Source organism: Bombina bombina, chromosome 8, assembly GCF_027579735.1.
Source record: "Bombina bombina isolate aBomBom1 chromosome 8, aBomBom1.pri, whole genome shotgun sequence".
NCBI classification, from domain to species: domain Eukaryota; kingdom Metazoa; phylum Chordata; class Amphibia; order Anura; family Bombinatoridae; genus Bombina; species Bombina bombina.
Window position 1 is genome coordinate 195383998 of NC_069506.1, and position 5345 is coordinate 195389342.

At 36.3% G+C, this 5345-nt stretch overlaps 1 pseudogene; it reads left to right on the forward strand.

The window, feature by feature from the left end:
* Positions 1-1461: 1461 nt before the first annotated feature.
* On the forward strand, positions 1462-2190 carry LOC128638100 (neuronal membrane glycoprotein M6-b-like; annotated as a pseudogene).
* Positions 2191-5345: the final 3155 nt, after the last annotated feature.

The window sequence follows — 5345 nt, forward strand, 5'->3', positions numbered from 1 at the left end:
AAAATCAAATTGCACACTGACCGCAGTCCACTCTTTCAAATACTTGGGTATGTTGTTAGACCCCAATCTATCTTTTGACCTCCACATAGAAAAACTTGTATCTAAACTTTATCCAAAACTAGGTGCCCTATACAGAAACAAATCCTGCCTCAGCCTTACAGTAAAGGAAAAGATTGTACAGCAAATGCTGATGCCTATCATGAATTATGGGGACATAGTATACGCACCTGCACCGCAAACTCACCTTAATAAACTTAATACATTGTATAACTCGTTCTGCTGCTTTGTGCTACAATGTAACTACAAGACCCACCATTGTGACGTTCTAAAAGAACTAAACTGGCTGTCGCTGGAATCCAGACGCACCCTCCATGTTTCCTGCCTTGTGTTTAAGAGCCTTTCTGGGAAGCTCCCACCCTACCTGAGCAGAATGCTCTCCCCTGCTATTCCCACCTCCTATAACCTCCGATCCAATAACAGCACATTATTTAGCTTGCCTCAATACAAAAAGAAAGCAGCTCAATCCTCCTTTTCCTACAGTGCACCACTTTTAAACCTTCCCCAAGCCTAATATCCTTTAGGAGATCCCTCTGTACATATCTCAAAACAGAATGCACCTGTCATGGTTGATTATATATTTCCTACCTGTTCTATGTTAAATTTTTTTATATATTGTGTATTATTATTGTTTTTGTATTTTATTGTACCCTATTGTATCAATGCAATGTTTTGTGGACAAAGGACATACTTGAAAATGAGAGAAATCACAATGTATCCTTCCTGGTAAAATATTTTATAAATAAATCTAAACAGCTACAGATCCCTAAGACCCACCGTTGGAAAGGTATTCGCCCAACCTTTCCAACAGTATAAGTCTTGAGGATCTGGGAAAGAAAAGAAAGAAGTAAAAAAATAAATAAAAAAAATTAAATAGTAAAAAACAATAAATAAATAAATCTAGTTTAGCACTCAAAGGGTTAAAGGGGATCACATCACTAGTAGCATAGGATTATAGCATTCTAGAACTATTGACATAGGGCACAAATTATGGAATAAGTAGAGCTTAATAATCAAGTCGGAAGAGTAAAGGATAGGTGTTTTACAAAAGGCACACATCTGTTATTGAAGAGCCACATAACAGTCAGAGTCACCTAACACGAGGTAATAAGCACAAGATTTCAGGTAGTGGAATCAGACGCACATAACTAAGTATTTCTGATCACTGCTCATGCCTTTCGCAGGGCTTAGCAAGAGTTGAGTTTTTAGAACACGATAAAGCAATCACAGGATTTGAATTTTATTTTTGTTTATTTTTTCCTTTTTCCTTTTTGCACGGAATAAACTTTTATGGAGATAAATAATAAAGAAGCAAAAGGAAAAGGGAGACTGTTTCTGCATTAGGGCATAGAGGACATAGACACAAAGCGCATCAAGGGGAAAGGACAGATAGAGACAAAAAAAAAAAGCATGGGTTGCTTTGAATGCTGTATTAAGTGCCTGGGAGGCATTCTATATGCGTAGCTAGTGGCTACCATCTTGTGCTTCTCTGGAGTGGCACTTTTCTGTGGCTGCGTTCATGTGGCACTTACTGGAACAGTATCCATCCTTGAGCAACACTTTTCTTCAAACGTCAGCGATCCTGCCCTTCTGACTGAAGTAATACAGTAAATGTAGTATGTTATCTATGGAATTGCATCATTCTTCTTCTTGTATGGAATCATTCTATTGGCTGAAGGCTTCTACACAACCAGTGATGTAAAGGAAATGCACAGTGAATTCAAAACCACTGCTTGTGGAAGATGTATCAGTGGCATGTTTGTATTTCTTACATATGTCCTTGGAGTTGCCTGGCTTGGTGTCTTTGGCTTTTCTGCTGTTCCAGTATTCATGTTTTACAACATGTGGTCATCTTGGAAAGTTCTTAAATCATTGCCTATAAATATGACTACTTCACCAGACCAGATATGTGTGGACATCAGGCCTGGAAAAGGAGTTTTACATGTCTTACTACCTATTCATTGTGGCTTGTGTTGGTGCTGGCGCTACAGTTATTGCACTGCTGATCTACATGATGGCTACCACATATAACTATGCCGTTTTGAAGTTTAAGAGTCGGGAAGATTGCTGCACTAAATTCTAATCCGTTTTAGCCAGAACATTAGAGACTGCATTGTTGTAATTTAAACTACCACTGACAACCTGGACTAAAAGAAAGTTTAGCATTTAGAATTTTATATGACTTTTTTTTTTGTAAATAGCAAGCTTTATTTAGCCTTGTAGAGTAACAAACTGATTTTATGTGAATTCTACAGTGATTGAGGTCTGGTTACAGCTACCTAACTGAATGTTCACTAGAGATTGTTGGCACTTTAAAAAAAAAATGTATGAATAATAAACATGTATGTGCCTTGTTTAGACTCCTTTTCAGCTTGGTGCAATAAGAGAAACTGTTTTAGAATGTGTTGGTGCTGTGAAGAAACCTTTAATGTTAGAGACCGAGGAGTGTTGAAGGAAAGTTCATTTAATACTACATTTTATAACAGTCCCTAGGAAACTTTTAATACTGACCAGGCATCTTATAGAATCTTGCCTGACCAGAGAGGTTTAGAGAATCAGGATTTTAGTATTATGTCCTTGACTCCAAAAACTCTTATTTGACAAATGACAATGCGTTTGTAGTCATACTTGTTTACTCTTTGGCTAAAGTTGACATGATGCAAGTTTAAGTTATTTAATGAAGTAGGTTCGGAAGGATTTGTTCTGTTCTCAGATGCCCATAGCTACTTTTTTTTGGAGTTGTAAGCTTTTTACCCTTCTTTTTATTTGTCTTAAAAAAATATATATAAAAAATGCACTTGTGCAGTTTGAAATGCTTGTATCAAATAAGCATGGAGTAGCCAGTTCTCCTAAATAGCAATTAATTAGACTTTGACCACTGGAAGTATCTCCAATAAACCTGTATTAGAAAGCAAAACTGGCCTAAGGAAGAGTTGGTAGATACAACCTTAAGCAAAGGATCACAAATAATAATGAGGGAAATTGGTAAAATAATTAAATACAACACAATTTTGACACATTTTGAAGTTAGAGGAATTTTTTTATAACATATTTTTGTAGTTGAATAAACATGGCAATAAAAGACTAACTTGTGGACTGCAAAAAAAATAAAATAATAATAATAATAATAAAGAAGCAAAGGTATTGGGGGACTTCTGTAAGAAGCTACGACTTAAAAGACATATGGCATTCCCATAACCCTAATGCGAGATCGTTCACATGTGAGTCGAAAGCGCATAAGACTTTTTCTAGACTAGATTTCTTTTTGGTAAATGAGAAAATGTTAAGTCTAGGAGGCCTACTTATCAAGCCGTCAACTGTGCTGCATTCACCAGCACCAATACGCTCGCCTGACATTGTCTAACATTGCGGGCGCTGGCCTGAATATGCTCTCTTTATTTATTAAAAAAGCTGTCAAAAAGCCGCACACCAAGTACAGGGCAATGAGCAGCGGACTGTTGTTAACTAACAGTCATCGATGTCGCTGCTATTCGGCTTTTTCCCAGCTTTATTTATATCCTGTCACTAAGCACCGCCACTATACTAAAATGTTTAACCCCTATCCCACCGCACCCGGACCCCGCCACAACTAAATAAAGTTATTAACCCCTATCCCGCTGCTCCCGGAGCCCACCGCAACTCTAATAAAGTTATTAACCCTGACACCGCCCCAACTAACTAAATGTTTTAACCCCTATCCCTCCGCTCCCAGAGCCCATCGCAACTAAATAAATGTATTAACCCCTAAACCCCTGGCCTCCCACATCACTACCACTTACTAAACCTATTAACCCATAAAACCACCAGCACCCCCACATCGCCATAAACTAAATTAACCTATTAACCCCTAAACCTAACAACCCACTAACTGTACATTCAAATACATCATCCCTATCTTATAATAAATTTAAAATTACCTTTAGAATTAAATTAAACTATATTAAACTATTAATTAACCTACCCTAACTATTATACTAAAATTACATTAAACTATATTAAACTAATAATTAACCTACCCTAACTGTTATACTAAAATTACTTTAAACTACAAATTAAATTAACTATATTATATAGTTAAAAACCTAACCCTGCTCAAATAATTTAAATCTACTATTAAAAATTGCAAAGTTCCAAAAAACTAACAACTAGGTTACACAAAATAACAAACACTAAGTTACAAAAAAATAAACACTAAGTTACACAAAATAAAAAATAAATTATCAAATATTAAACTAATTACACCTAATCTAAGAGCCCTATGAAAATAAAAAAGCCCCCCCAAAATAAAAAAAACCCTAGCCTACAATAAACTATCAATGTCCCTCAACAGTAAAACCCACCACCCAAACAACCAAACCCCCAAATAAAATTCTATCTAAAAAACCTAAGCTCCCCATTGCCCTGAAAAGGGCATTTAGATGGGCATTGCCCTTAAAAGGGCATTTAAATCTTTTTCTGCCCAAAGTCTCTAATCTAAAATTAAAACCCACCCAATAAACCCTTAAAAAAACCTAACACTAACCCCCGAAGATCCACTTACAGTTTTTGAAGACCCGACATCCATCCTCAACAAAGCGGCAAGAAGTCCTCAGCGAAGCCGGCAGAAGTCTTCATCCAAGCGGGCCGAAGTCTTCATCCAAGCCAGCAGAAGTCTTCATCTAAACGGCATCTTCTATCTTCATCCATCCGGCGCGGAGCGGCTCCATCTTCAAGACAACCGGCGCGGAGCATCCTCTTCAATCGACGTCTTCTGGAACAATGAAGTTTCCTTTAAATGATGTCATCCAAGATGGCATCCCTTAGATTCCGATTGGCTGATAGAATTCTATCAGCCAATCGGAATTAAGGTTGAAAAAATCCTATTGGTTGTTGCAATCAGCCAATAGGATTGAGCTTTCTTCCTATTGGCTGATTTCGGGGGTTGTTTGTATTTTTATTTACAAGTAAAATAGCTTATTTCTTTGGGACAATGCCCCGCAAAAGGCCCTTTTAAGGGCCATTGGTAGTTTATTGTAGGCTATGGGTTTTTTTATTTTGGGGGTCTTTTTTATTTTCATAGGGCTCTTAGATTACGTGTAATTAGTTTAAATATTTGATAATTATTTTTTTGTGTAAATTAGTATTTTTTTTTGTAACTTAGTGTTTTGTTATTTTGTGTAACTTAGTTGTTAACTTTTTGTAACTTTGTAATTTATAATAGTAGATTATAATTATTTGAGTAGGGTTAGGTTTTTAAATATGTAATTTAGTTAATTTAATTTGTAGTTTAATGTAATTTTAGTATAACA